Genomic DNA, 15,474 nt, shown 5'->3' on the forward strand with positions numbered 1-15,474 from the left:
GGAGAAGATTTCCTGTGTAATACAAAATAGAACCGTAGCATTCTCTCCATCACCTTATTCAAAAAATGACTTCCCCTGTTACTAACCAACTCAATAGGGCAGCCATATCTAGAAAAGATATCCTTATATAAGCATCTCGCCACAGAAACTGCAGTGTTGTCTTTCAAAGGCCATGCTTCCACCCATCTGGTAGCGTAATCCATGGCTGTCAAGATATACTTATTTCCTATGTGAGCTGCCACTGTTTTAAAAGGACCAACAAAATCCAAACCCCACTTTTGAAACGGCTCCAAAGGCAGAACTGGCTGAAAAGGAGTTCTGGACCATTTGGTAGGTTGCCCCAACCGCTGACACACATCACACTATTGCACATAATTTCTCGCATCCTGAAACAATGTGGGCCACCATAATCCAGATTGGAGAACCTTTCGAGCTGTGATTAATGCTGCAAAGTGACCTCCCGCAATACCACTATGGACTTCCTCTAATACTGCTTCCTGCTCCTGTGGTAGCACACATCGAAGTAACACCTCTGCCACTGTACGATAATAGAGCTTCCCCATAATAATCTCAAAATCCTGGCTTTTGATAGCCATACGTTTCCTTTTATGGCTGGACAAGAAAGAAGGCATTTGGTCGTTGTCGAGAAAATGAAACATCTCCTCATACCATGTCCATGGAATGCTAGGAATAACCCTCGCCTATTGCGGGACTGTGATATCCTCTGTAGCTACTCCTGTAAGAAAGAGAGACGAATCCAAAAATTCATCATCTACACCTGTCGGCGGCTCTCCGGAATCTAACCTAGATAGGTAGTCAGCCACCGCATGCTGGGCCCCTGGCCGATGTATGACCTCAAAGTCAAATTCCTACAGCAAAAGCACCCATCTGGCCAATCTTCCCGTCAAATTCTGTTGCCTTCCAAGGTATAAAAGAGCCTAATGGTCCACATGGAAGAAAAAACATCGGCCCAATAGATAGTGCTGGAATTTCTTCACTAAATAAATCATCCCTAAACATTCCCTTTCAGTTACGGAATAATTTCTTTCTGCGGATGATAATCGTCTACTGGCATAATAGACAGGTCAGAACCATCCTTGACTTTGTTCTTACATCAGCACACTGCCAATAGCTCGATCCGAAGCATCCACGAACACATGAAAATCCTTACCCCAATTTGGTGCCAGCATAATCGGAGCTTTGGATAGCTGCAGTTTTAATCTCCGAAAAGCCAAATCACATTGTTGTGTCCATTCAAAATCTATAGCATGAACTGCCTGAGTAATCGGTATTGCCAAATGCGCGACAAACCGCAAATGCCTCCCATGCCATCGGGCTTGACCTAGGAAAATCTGACATTGCTTCTGGTTCCGTGGTGCAGGCGCTTCCATAATTGCGGCAATTTTATCCGGATCCACAAAAATACCATCTTCAGAAATGATATGCCCTAGTAACCTGCCACTGCGGACAGCAAATGCACACTTTAAAGGATTCAAACTGAATTTCACCTCTCTGCATTTCATAAATCATAACCGTAATTGTTTCAAATGCTCCAATTGTTCTCCAAAAACACTGAGATCATCCAGAAAAATCCTCATAAAATCCATCAAATAAGGCCCAAAGATTTGAAACATATCCCTTTGAAAAGTGGAAGGTGCATTCCGCAATCCAAACCACATTACTGTACAAGCAAATACTCCCCATGCAGTAATAAAAGCTGTTTTTGGCTGATCCCGCAATGCCAATCGGATTTGATTATATCCACTAAATCCATCCAAAAAAGTATACATCTCATGTCCTGCTACATCAGCCAAAATGGAATCCAAAAACGGAAGAGGAAAAGGATCTGGAACAGCAGCTGCATTCAATTTCCGGTAATCCACACAAATTCGGATTTGCTTATTTTTCTTTGGTACGACCACAATTGGAGAAATCCACTCCGGATTATCAATAGGGGTAATAAAACCCACTTCCAACAGGCGATCAATTTCCATCTTAACTTGCTTTGCCACATTCGGATTCATCCTGTATGAGTGCTGCTTCACTGGCACCGCATCCGGTTTCAGATTGATCATGTGCTGATAAAACTTAGGATCCAATCCCTGCATATCCGCATATTCCCATGTGAAAACATCCTTAAACTCTGTCAGTAACTTGATCAAATCATCTCTAAAACTTGCCTCCAACTGCTTGCTAATGTATATGGGCTGCGACTCCGCTTGCTCCCCAAGAAAAACCTTCTCTAATTCATCTTCCTTAACCCTTGTAATTTTTCCCATTTGCGCCTCAAACGCTCGTTCTTGCTGAATCACGTCCTCCAATGATTCAGGACTCGGAAGCACCTGTTTTTGCTCCCCTATTCCTCCTGGAGTTCCTGAAACCCCCACTGAATTCCCTTTCGGAATCAGAGAAATATCCGCAAGGTATAGAGAAACGAAATCCGGGTTAGCTTTGAGAAATTGTTCCTCTTCTAATCCTTCAACCATATTAACTGTTTCAGCTATCACTGGCCATGTTGCCTGAACTGGTTGTCGGCATGTTCCCAGCATCACACGCACTTTTCTTTTACCCTTCTTTACTGTAATCATATTTGCTTCCCAATTATGCTTTACCCTCGCTTGTCGTAACCAGGGTCTTCCCAAGATAATGTGATAATCCTGATTATAATCTTCAATATTCAAGACTACTAAGGAAACAGCAAAGGATAAGCCCGCCACATCCAAAACAATGCCCCAAAGTAAACCCACTGGTTGCACTCTTCTTTGATCTGCCATGCAGACTACAAAGGGTGCAGGCTCCCAATCACTGAGACCAAAATGCTCACACGCTACTTGGGTGATAATGTTTACCCCCTCTCCTCCATCCAAGAGTACCTTGTCAATGTATGTGCCATATATGGTATCGAACTGAAAGCTCCGGAATGCGGGTATCTATGATCCTATTTGCCGGCAACAGGACTGAATCATCATCCTCGCTTTCAACCTTCCCAATGGCGACTTCTCGCAGCTCAGTGGTCGATTGTCGCAGCAATGAATTATGAAAATTCGAGACTAATTTCAGCAATGAACCCAGAGGTACTTGAATTGGTGACATGAGAACCTCTTTCCAAACTGAATTCCACTCCTCCTGTTCTTTAATATCATCCTTATTACCAGCTTTCCCTTCCTTTATTTCCAGCATAGTCGATGTCGATGGTCCTGCTGTCTTTACTAAGGGTGCGGATTGTGGCAACCATGACACAATCTTTTTCCGCACTTCTTCCTGAACCGTCCAATCTGGAATTTTCACATCGGGAGTTGGAACCACACTTTTACCCGATCGCGTGATTAATGAAACCACTGGGTCTGACTCCCCCAGTCCTTCAATCTGAACCATAGCCACACTAGGCTATTTCCCTGCAGCGCGTTCCTGCTTTTTCCGATCGTATTCCATAGCTTCAGTACACTCAGATCGCCAATGTCCATCCCCCAAACAGAAAAGGCATGTCTTGGGGTGATTAGGATCTCGGCCACCTCTTCCGCGACCTTGTCCTCCCCCTTGACCCCGTCCTCTTGCTTGACCTTGCACAGGCGCCTCCGATGTATGAGCATGAGCCATCGCCACAGCAGGCTCTTGTCCCTGCCCTATCTGTGGTTGTTGCCAGGTAGAAGAGTCCCCTCGCCTCTGACGACCCCGGCCATTGAAATAACATTCCACTGTAGTATGAGTATTGGTCGTGCAAATCGCACACCACTTCTATTTCATTTCACATTGCTGAGTAGCATGGCCCGGATTTCGACATTGGGTACACCATATTTCCTTTAGACTTTTAGCCACTACAGCCGATTCCGTCGATCCGGATGATACACCTTTCCCGTGACGCTGGGATTTTTTCCGCGGTGTCTCCTCCGATTCTTTCCCCGAATCGCTGTTGCCTAAGTCCACGGAATCAGATACTGCGGATTTTGACTCCAAACTATCACTGCCACTGTCCTTTGACTTCTGATGAGATTTTTTCCTGTCTTTCTTCTTTGACTTCTTTGGATATTCCGTATTCTCTAAAGCCTCTCCTGCTACTACATCCCTAGCAATTACAGTATCTAGTGGAGTAGTTACCTTATCCACTGTTGCCATAGCCGTTCTAAGATCCTTGTTGAGCCCCCGCAAAAAATAATCATTCATCACTTCGGCTGCCAGCCTTTGTGCCTGAGGTACCCTCTGCAAAAGCATCCGAAATTTTGCAGCGTGATCCTCCACTGGCAATGACTTCTGCCGGAGCGTTCGAAGCTTCTCCAAATGTTGAGGGACTGTCTTTTCCATTCGAAACCTTCGTGAAAACGCTATGGATCCGTCGGCATACGTCAGGAAATGGTCATCAGGGTATTTGGACAACCATTTCGCAGCTTTCCCTGAGAGTGTAGATTCAAACACTGATTGTTGATGGAGAGGAATCACCACCCCAGGATGATTCAATCCATAAGATTTATTGAATTGGCGCAAATGTGCATCAGGGTCTTCACTCGAAAGACCTCAAAACCGACTATACTTAATCTGAGGATGAGCCATCACCCCTTGCCCAACTATTCCTCCTCCTCTCGGGAAAAGCTGACGAGCACTAGGAGGTGGAGACAGTGGCGGAGATACCCCCAGAATGCTTACCGGAGACGGTGGTGGAGCAACCTGTGTGGGTGAGGGTGAACGTACGACAGGAGGACATGACTGACTGCGCGGAGTACATCTCGCTCGCCGCAACCGCCTACCACGCACCGGGCTTGGTGATGGAGATACAGATTCATCAATCTGCGGTGAAGAAAAGACAATTCATATGAACCGCCTCTCCTCTGTCGTCTTCCTACAATTGGAACCACAGGGTCAGGCGGACCCTGCGACCTAGTGCGCATGTATATTCATCGCAGGCTGTCCATAACGCATCGTGGTCGCCAGATGTAATGGCTATTGCCTGCACTGGAGCAATAGGCATTATGGCAATGATTACCCGCAACTACATTATATGAACATCAACATATAGAATGACAAGAGAAGGAAGTACACAGTACACCGGCACAGAACACCTCTTGCTTCATTCATGTATATTCCAGACTCAGAGTTACAACAGTAGATGCCATGAATATCATAGAGATTGGTTAAGTTCCATCAAAAGACAGGTATGCCTCTCCATATACAACATCTGCTCCAGCGCAGATCGAGAACGATGCACACACTCCTATCCCATGATATCCCGTGAAGAACTGCCACTACGGCCACCACATACCGCATGACTCCTGATCCGCAGTGTCCAGACCTCCGCAGGACCGCATGTGCGGCTAATGCCGTAACAGGCGTATGGGCGCCCGGACTTTGGGTGATGGATTTTTCCACCCCGGTTTTTTATATATAAGGAATGGGTGCCGTTTTTTCACCCTTAGGTGGTCTTGAGACAAGAAGAGTATTGGTCATGGTTATTATGGACAATGTTTTGATTGACAGTACCCTGTCTTAAGTTTAAAGATGTCTGTTTGCTAAAAGAATGTTTTCAACACTGTTTTCAAGGGCTGTTTTAATAAAATCTTGTTATGAAGAATAATAGGAATCATTATTTTAATTGTGATAAGGATGTGGTAGTAATTAAATAACAAAAAGAATCATGTGTGAGTGCGGGATGGTAAGTGGGGATTGACTAAGGTTGTCAATCAAGGACGGGTGGACCTGATTAGTCAGGTAACTATCCATCTCTGCGCACTAAAACGTTTAGAAAACTTCTTCACTTGCAAGAGGAGTCCACCGACGGCTGTGCCCTCACATCTGTTAGGGGGAAAAAAGCGTTCGTTGAGGATACCTTAGTTCAATTGTGGCAGTTATAGGGCCGAAATAGTTTTTTGGACTTTTAATACGTGTCCCGTTTCTGCTGCGAGACAGGACTAGGTCTTCTTTTAAGGCTATAGACCCAAGCCATTGTCAATGGTAAAGGTCTATTCCTTGGATTTTTCTTGTTTAGAGACGTTGTTTTTTATCAGACCTAGAGACCTGTCAAGGATCCCATCCCATTTTTAGTGTCGGCGGGACTGGGGACCTTACACTCATGGACTCAACTCCATGCTTGGTCGGGCGTTGAGAACGCCCGACCTAAACTCCATGCTTGGTCGGGCATTGAGAACGCCTCCCCTATGCAAATGCTTCCGCAACTCTGATATATATTAGAAATTGTATAAAAGTGTAAATTGTATGTTTTTTGCATAGACCCCCAGGGACTACATATGCACTACAGTAGCCCTATGGCCATAGGACCATAGGATCTCTATTTGCAATAGAGACTAACTTATGGATCTTGAGCTTATGAATGGCACCCTGTTGCCCTAAGTCCAAAGGATCTCTCAAGATCCGATAGCCTTAGGTCCATAGGGTACCAATGTATAAGCTCAAAGACCCAAAGGCTCTTTGAGAGCTTCTGCATGACACATAGTCTACCCTATGGCCCTAGGGTCATAGAGTGTTCTTTAGTATGAGGTTAAATCCTATGGACCAAGGGCCATAATGTGCCCAAATTGTCTTTGAGACCTTCCATATTGATCCCTAGGCCATCCTATAGCTTTAAAGCCATAGGTTTCTCTCTAGTATGATGTGAGACCTTGTTGCCTTAGGGCCATAGGGTACCAATGTAGAAGCTCAATGGCCAAGAGACTCTTTAAGAGCTTCTACATTGACACATAGTCCACCCTATGGCCCTAGGGCCATAGAGTGCCCTTTAGTATGCTGTGAGATCCTATGGACTTAGAACCGTAAGGTGCCAATGTATAAGGTGAAGGGCCATAGGTTGTTTCCCACTATTCTAGTGAGAGATCAAATGGACTTAGGGCCAAATGGTGCCAATGCATAAGCTCAAGGGACATATGTTTCTCTGTATTGTAAACAAATATCCTATGGTCCTAGGGCCATAGGGCTATTGTACCATAGTGACATAAAAACCCGTTTGAGCCCTCTGAAACCCCGAAACAGCGAAACGGCCGATACGTTTCGATGAAACATGCGAAACAAGTTGAATTTTTTTTTCCCCCTTTTGACTAGTTAACCTCAAGCCACCCGTTCGGGGATTTTTTAAGCCATGCACAAAGGTCGCCTCAAAAAATTGATAGATTTTTTGACCCTCACGCACATCAAATAATGTCTCTCTCTCTCTCTCTCTCTCTCTCTCTCTCTCTCTCTCTCTCTCTCTCTCGCTTGAGCAGTTCACGTCCACCGTAACCCTAACATCGTCTCCCTCAGCCCCCCTTGGGCGAAGGGCTGCCCTGGGGGAGGCGTTAAGCTTGAGCCTAGCCCCCCTCAACAGCCCCAGCTCTGTGGCGAAGCCTGCCCCAACCCCAGCCCCGCACAGTTAAGTGGTTCCAGCCCCTACAACAGCGGCCTCAGCCCGTGCGATGGCCTCAGCATTGGCCTCGGCCCCTAGCTTGCGACGCCTGCCAGTAGATCTCCTACCTACGAAGTACAGCAGCCTGCGATGCCCTGCCTACGAAGTACAGTAGCCTACGACGCCCGCCAGGAGACCCGCTGTCCTGCAGTTACGACACAGTAAAAGAACAATAGCTTTTTCAAAGGTTTGTCGAAGCTTTTAGCATTCATAAAAGCTTTAAGGCGTTTTCGGCACTTGCTTTCGGCCTCAGCCCTGCGAAGTACAACAGGTTGTGGTGCCGGCACTTGTTTTCGGCCTCAGCCCTGCGAAGTACAACAGGTTGTGGTGCCCTTCAGAAGATACTCGGCCGAGGACAGGAGTTCAAAACTTCTTCAAAGGGTGAAGCCTCGAGCTTTCTCAAAGGCTTTTCCCTCCGGAATTTGCGAGTCAGTGGTCGGTTCCCTTCGATCTCCTCAAGCACAGGGATGGCTACTCCAAAGACCCCCGCCAAAGCAAGACCGAGCTTTGCAACAGTACTGGCAGCCCCTAGCAAACTTGATCGCATCACGCAGTTGCAAGCAACTCTTGATCGAGTCTTGGAGGAAAACTTTGAACTCAAATCTCGCCTAAGCAAATTAGAAGAACAATTCAACTCTATGGCTGACCTCACCACCGACAAGGTAAAGGAGGTAGAGGCAAAGGTTAACCAAGTTCACTCAACAACCATCGCCCAAGTAAGGACGTGTGTAACAAAGGAAATCTCCGAACAAAAATCTCAAGAAGATAATGCCCTCAAGGTACGCATCGGTGGGCTCCCCTTGCTGTGGTGCACTGTTGAGGACACCCTTGAAGAGGCAATCATCAAACTCAACAATATTATTGAGCCAGTCAACATCAAGTCAGAGAATGTCGCTTGGATCAATGACACACATCGTCATGTACGTCCCGAGCATTGTGTCCTTACCTTCAAGAACAAAGAGGAGCGGGTAAAGTTTCTACGTCAATCCCGCCTTCTCAAAGAAACCAAGCTTTGGATTGCAGAAGAACTAACCATGAATCAACTCAAGAGTAAAGCGAGCGAGCTTAAGAAGGTGCATGAAGCGCGTAAGCAAGGCAAATGGGCAGTCTATCGAGGAGGCAAAGCGATCATCCAAGAATTCTGAAATCCCAAACCAGCTCTCTCCACAACCGACCCTTAGGTTTTTGTTTGTTTTCTCCTTTTTTCCTACCCTACTCTCCTGATGGACCCTCAGTCCTTAACTGATATGTATCAGCCCACACTGAGAATGAATCGTTGTAATGTCTGTGTTTTTGGTCCCATAGGTCATATATGACCTCCGTGGACGTTAATCCAATCTATCTATCTATCTCTCTCTTTTTGAACCTTACACATCATTCATGGCCCCCTCGTCTTTGTTCACTTGTGACTCAAGTCTCACATCTAGATTTTGGTATTTCATGCCTTTACATGTGAATTTGTATGTGTATTCAATGTATAATTACCGACTTACCTTGTTCACTCGTGACTCAAGTCTCACATCTAGATTTTGGTATTTCATGTCTTTACATGTGAATTTTTATGTGTATTCAATGTATAATTTTACGAACATACATATAAAACGAAATGTGTGTTTCATTTTCTTTCAGCTCCGAAATGGAACGTTTCAGAAACCTCGAAACCCCAAAATGCACGAAACCCCAAAACGTTTCATGTCATGCTGTACTGTACTGCATATGATGGTGCCCTTGAATGACCCAAATGCTCTTTGAGAGCTTCTACATTGACCCCTAGGCCATCCTCTACCCTTAAGGCCATAGGTTCCTCTCCAGTATGATGTGAAATCCTATGGCCTTAGGCTAGAGGATGGCATAGGGGTCAATGTAGAAGCTCTCAAAGAGAATTTGGGTCATTCTAGGGCACCAACATATGCACTACAATAGACCTATGGTCATAGGACCATAGGATATCTATTTTCAATAGAGAGCAATTTATGGCCCTTTATCTTATGAATTGGCACCCTGTGGCCCTAGGTCCATAGGGTCTGTCTAGATCCTTGGCCTAAGGTCCATAGGGTAACAATGTGTAAGCTCAAATGTCCAAAGGCTCTTTCAGAGCTTCTACATGACATATAGTCCATCCTATGGCCCTAGGGCCATAGAGCACCGTTTAATATGATGTAAGATCCTATGGACTAAGGACCATAGGGTGCCCAAATTCTCTCTAAGAGATTCTATATTGACCGCTAGGCCATCTTCTAGCCTTGAGGCCATAGGTTTGTCTCTAGTATGATGTGAGACCGTGTGGCCTTAGGTTACCATAGGTTTGTCTCTATTATGATGTGAGACCGTGTGGCCTTAGGGCCATAGGGTACCAATGTATAAGCTCAAGGGCCCAAAGGCTCTTTGAGACCTTCTACATTGACACACAGTCCACCCTATGGCCCTAGGGCCACAAAGTGCCCTTGAGAGGCAGATGCACAAAACAAACCCGGTGGCCTCTACACCAAGACTATGTTGGGAGGTACACAATAGGGGTAGTACCACCTAGCTTGGAATGCATCTAGGATGCATGGTAGGGAGGTTGGCACATAGCACAAGGAAGATGTGAGAGAAGGGGAGAGAGGGAGAGGAAGAGATCATTAGAGCTTCATTAATATAGGCTTCATAAACACTATATCACAAGGAAGATGTGAGAGTAGGAGAGAGAGGGAGAGGAGAAGATCATTAGATCTCCATTAATATAGGCTTTATAAACACATTACAAACATTCACGAGGGAAATTGCACATAATCAACATCTCAAAAATTCATGTATATGCATGGTAACTCAAACCTCTTGGCCATTAAGAAATTAAACCAAAACGAATTACCACAGCCAATACTATGCCATAATAGAAATATGTGTGTGTAGAGATGCATACATAAGGATGTACATATGAGAGCGTGAGTGCTAGAGCTTCATTGTGTGTGTATGCCAAAGCTTGATTGTGTGCTCATTTACAAAAGAGAAGGCCTCTTTTTATAGGCCAAGAGAGTGATTAGGGAAGAGATTATGATCAAGGAAAGCTATTACAAAGTAACCTCACTTAGAGGCATCCCCCCAATAAGAGAGCTCTATGTGCACTGCTTATTGACCAATTTCCTCCTAATCACCTTCATCATGACAAGTTTTGTCTCCATGCCACCTTCCATAGCTTGAGTCCAAGAGCTTTCTTATAATATTTGAGAGAGTCACGATAAAATAAGAGAAAATCAAGCAATAATGGAGAAAAACCTATACGAAATATTGTGTGTAGAGTTGGGTGGATAACCATGACTTCTTTCCATGTGAACAAATAGGATCTACCATTTTGGCCATATCTTCCAAACCGTAGCTTCAAATTTTTTTAAAAATAGTGGCAGAAAGATTAGCTCAATGCCTACAACTTTGCTGTTCAAAATTGTTTCCAATTCAAAATTTAAAAATTAGAGAAAAATTCCACAAAAATATGTGTCATCTTTTTCTCTTCAAAAAGTTTTCCAAGTGGCCCTCTCTTGACTCTATGTGTAGGCCTTGTGTCCACAAGTAGATTATGCTTGAATTTGATAATATTTTTTTGACGCCAACTCCATAATGCATAAGATTCTCCTCCGTTTCACTATTTGACTCTTATTATTCACCTATAGTGACAGTCAGGTAGTGATGATTGTCAGATAGAATCAACATCCAATGAATTTTTTTTGTTTTCATAGGGTTTTTTCCCACCTCTCCTTATTTCCAAGATCCAAATGTGTCAAAACCATAGCTATCTACAAAATATAAACATAGATTTAATGCATTTGGTCCCTCCCCCTCTGCGAAGCCTTGAAGCCTTGCCCCATCAGGTGCACACCAAGAGAGAGGTGGTCCAAAATTTGAAAAGCGGCCCTCATTAGCTCTCCCGGTAAACCTAGAGGCATTCATGCCTCTAGTCCATACTTGATTCTTCTTGAGTTGAGGTGGAGGAGTCTCCCTCCTCACGAATATCCATCATAGGTTCTTGATCAAACTTCAAAAAGGCTGCTTCATCCTCCATCCATTAACACGTGTTTTGTGGAGTCTACCATCTATATCCATCAATTGATAACTACCATTGTTGTAACATTTTATAATGATAAATGGCCCCTCCCATCTGGGTGAAAACCTTTTATCCTTCCTAGTGTCAAATGTGTTATCTTACCTTCAGACCAACATACCTTTCTTGAGAACTTTTTCCCTAAGTCTCTTGTTGAAGGTAAGTCGACGTTGGTGAGGGAGAATGGGGAACACGCCCAGCACACACACAAAAATGCCTCCTATAGCTCAGGGCATACACATCACCCCTGCCCACTTGAAAACCACCTCCAAACAACACAATCACCAAGACCTCATGCGCACACGCGCTCACACAGACTCACCCGAGCCCACACAGAGCATAACGCTATCCACATCCGTAGAAATGCACCAACTGCCGTAGCCCCTCACACAACACCATATACTTTCTCTCCCTTTTTGTACACACATTGTCGAGGAGAAAACACTCTCGACACACACCCGAATCCACTTCCAACTGAGTAGAGAAGGAGGGGGAAGGAAGAAATCAGTCCAAAACTGCACCACAATGATGTCTTAATCTCGAAAAGCACCATTTACAGTCTAGCTCCAAGCCGACACACCCTCGGCGAGCTCAAAACAACCATTCGGTAGCCCTCCGGCTCCGTTCCATCACCATAGCCACACCTCGACAAGCCAAGACCTTCGACTCGATAGTCTGTCCTATGGATTCCTCGCACACGAGCACACACCTCCGTGGTGGCCAAGAAAACCCTTCTCCTCCAGTCCTCACTTCCAAAGGAAAACCCTCCTCCTTCTTCTCTCTTTCTCTTTTGCCCAAGAAAAAACCAAGGAGCAAAAAAACCTCGAAACTGCTGCCCTTCCTTTTCTTCTTTTTTTTCCTCGGTTTTTTTAAGGCAAAGAAAAAAGCTTCTTTTTTTGGCAGTAGCGCCTGGCACCACTGCCTCTTTGAGGTGTTCTCACTTCTCTTCTCTTTTGCTTTTGAAGCTCCTTCCACCAAAGTTAAATTTTTTTTGCACTTATAGCAAAGGAGGCTTTTAGGCATGGGCTCTCCACACTGTCGGTGCTCACCGCTTACAACACAACCCGGGCTCACCATACAAATTTTCCGGCTATGTTGCATGGGAGATCCATTTGCCGGCCCCAAAATCCTCGCGCCTCCCCATCGTTCCATACCATGGCGTCCGAAAATACGTCCGAGGACAGGGAAAACCACCCGAGCCCTTTTTGCCATGCTTGTCTATCAATTTGATTGGGGCCTATCTTGATGTCCATGACTCCGATTAGCAAGCCACCAATTTCGGCTGACTCCCCATATCGCATGCAATTTTTTGAGATCTTGGCGAGCTCAAGAAAATTCCTATCAGCGCGCTTACCAACATGACCCGGTGAGCACATTCCCGACCCCGGCAAAAATTCCACAGGCCATAACTTGCCCGTTTGAGCTCCGAATGGCAAATGGAAAAGACCAGCATGATTGACAGCTTGAGCTTTACAAGTGTATCCATTGATCCCATTTTTTGCCACCTATTTGTACCTTCCCTGTCCGTCGAGTCCTGCGAAGCCTTTTAACTTCGGACTGGCATATCTTTCACACCGAAGCCCCGTTTGATGAGCCGTCTGGACGAGCTTCTAGAGAATCTTGAATGCCACAGTTCGGGACACATTTTCCGCATTTTGAACACCTTGACTTTCCGTCATCATTATCTCGCTTTGGAGGCCCCCCCTAGCCTGAAAAACCCCTTTAAGCACGCATTTCCGTTGCCATTGTCCTGTTGAGGTCTCCCACACTGGCTTTAGCCCTCTACCATGCACCTGTTAGCACCCTTTGCACTGCATAGCACACTTTATAGCGCGGACCAACTTTGACTGCACCAACGTTGCCCACCCCCCTGTTGAACATTCATGGTCAACCAAAAGTAGCTTTATTGAACTTGAAACTTGCAACACTCTGCAAACACTCAACTACACTGAAAAACACACCACCATATGTACAATATGTACAAAAACTACATGTCTATTACTCTTGAGTCCCTTCAAGTGGGTTGCCCAACCCCCCTGTTGACCATTTGATGTACATCGGGCACCACTTCCCTATCAAAGTACAACTTCAGTCGTACACCATTTACCATGTGCCTGAGAAGCTTACCATTGGATCTTACCAGCTGATAGGTCCCATTCAAAAAGTCATTTTGCACTTTGTACGGACCCGTCCATTTCTTTTTGAACTTCTTCTGGAGGGTGAAGTCCAAGTAGCTCTCATACTTCATTACTAGGTCCCCTTCTTCTATCTTTTTTTCTGGCAGACTCTCCTTGACTTTGGCCATTCTCCTTTCCCGCTGCTTCACGTAGTAGTCTACTGCTGCCTCTCTATCCATTTGCAATGCCTCAAGGCCGACAATCCTATCTTGTAAGACAGCTTGTGGAGTGGCATTGATGCGCCACATACCTTTTAAAGCACCCAACTGTGCATGCACTGGCAGCACTGCCTCCTTAACATAAACCAACTCAAATGGAGTAAAGTTGGTCGCCACTTTGTAGGACGTCTTGTAGGCCCATAGACACTTCTCTAGATTGATCTCCCATTTTGTCTCCTGCTTATATACATACTTCGTGAGCATTTTGATGATTTGTCCATTGGCACTCTCCACAAGACCATTGCATTGGAGATGATAAGGCAAGGAAAACCGATGTTGAATCTTTAGTTTTTCCACCAATGCCTGCATAAGCTTGCTTCTGAATCCTTGCCCTCTATGAGAATGAGTACCCACGGCACTCCAAAACGGCAACAAATGTTATCGAAAACAAAGTGGGCCACAACCTGTGCATTTACCTCCTTCACAGCTTTGGCCTCGACCCACCTGGTGAGGTAGTCGATGGCAACCACGACATACTCCTTACCACTTGTAGACTTAGGGAGTGGACCGATGGCATCCAAACCCCACTTCTCAAAAGCATTATGAGCAATAATGGCTCCCTGTGACTCAGCTGTCAAACACCTCTCTCCTATAGTCTGACATTCATGGAAGGTCTTGCACCAATAGTGCACATCCTTCACTATTGAAGGCCACCAAAAACCCGCTCTCAACACTCAAAACAGTACTTGACCTTTCCGTGGTGTCCACTCTCCTCATGGCATTGCTCCAGTACCAAGTTAATATCCTCTTTATAGGGCACTCTTCTCAGCACCCCGTCTCTACCGTAAGTCATTAGGTCTTTACCTATTAGTGTAAATTTGCGAGCTTTCTGAACTACCCTCCTCCATTGCAGTTTAGACAAACCTTGAGGACACTGCCCTGTACCCAAGAAATCTTCCACCTCCTTCAATGACTCCCTACCTGTGTATGTGTTCAGGGCCACATATATACATGCGACATGTACCTGCACCTTACTGCTTGCTAGTTGGTCTGCCTCTTGGTTGTGCTCTCTCTTCACATGCTTGAACTGGATTTCTCTAAAGAACTTCAACAACTTTTTGATGGCAAAGAACCAATGTTTTAAGGAATCGCGCTTCACTTGCCATTGGCCTAGCAGTTGCTTGATGACCAATAACGCATCACCTTTGACCACCAACCTGGAAATACCAAACTCCACCATTGTTTCAAACCTAGATGGAGGGCGAGATATTCTGCTTCATTGTTGGTATGGACATCCTCCAAATCATAGGCTTTTGAGAAGATTACCTTGCCATGTGGATCGTGTATCACCACACCTCCACCACCTTTCTTTATTACCCTTCTATATGCACCATCAAACCACATGGTAAAAGCTCCCAAGAGGTCGGGCTCCTGTTTGGCCTCATCTCTCACCACTCTTTGATAAATTGGCAAATCTACGGCCTTGCTGACTAAAATGTCTGCCAAATGGGACCGACTTGTATGGTCAACCTTGATCTCGAACTCAAATTCCTACAACTCTATCACCCACTTCATGATCCGCTTCCCTGGCTTCAAGTGTAGCACTATTTCCGGCAATAGATTGTTAGCCGTCAACACATAAAATTTATGCACAATGAGGTGCACTTTGAACTTTCTACAAGC

General features: G+C 45.2%; 1 pseudogene; it reads left to right on the top strand.

Annotated features, from left to right (window-relative positions):
- The first annotated feature begins 7,694 nt into the window (after positions 1-7,694).
- Positions 7,695-8,605, top strand: LOC147443418 (uncharacterized; annotated as a pseudogene).
- The last annotated feature ends 6,869 nt before the right edge of the window (positions 8,606-15,474 follow it).

This window comes from Adiantum capillus-veneris, chromosome 14 (genome assembly GCF_014529385.1).
Source record: "Adiantum capillus-veneris isolate H3 chromosome 14, ASM1452938v2, whole genome shotgun sequence".
Taxonomy (NCBI): Eukaryota; Viridiplantae; Streptophyta; class Polypodiopsida; order Polypodiales; family Pteridaceae; genus Adiantum; species Adiantum capillus-veneris.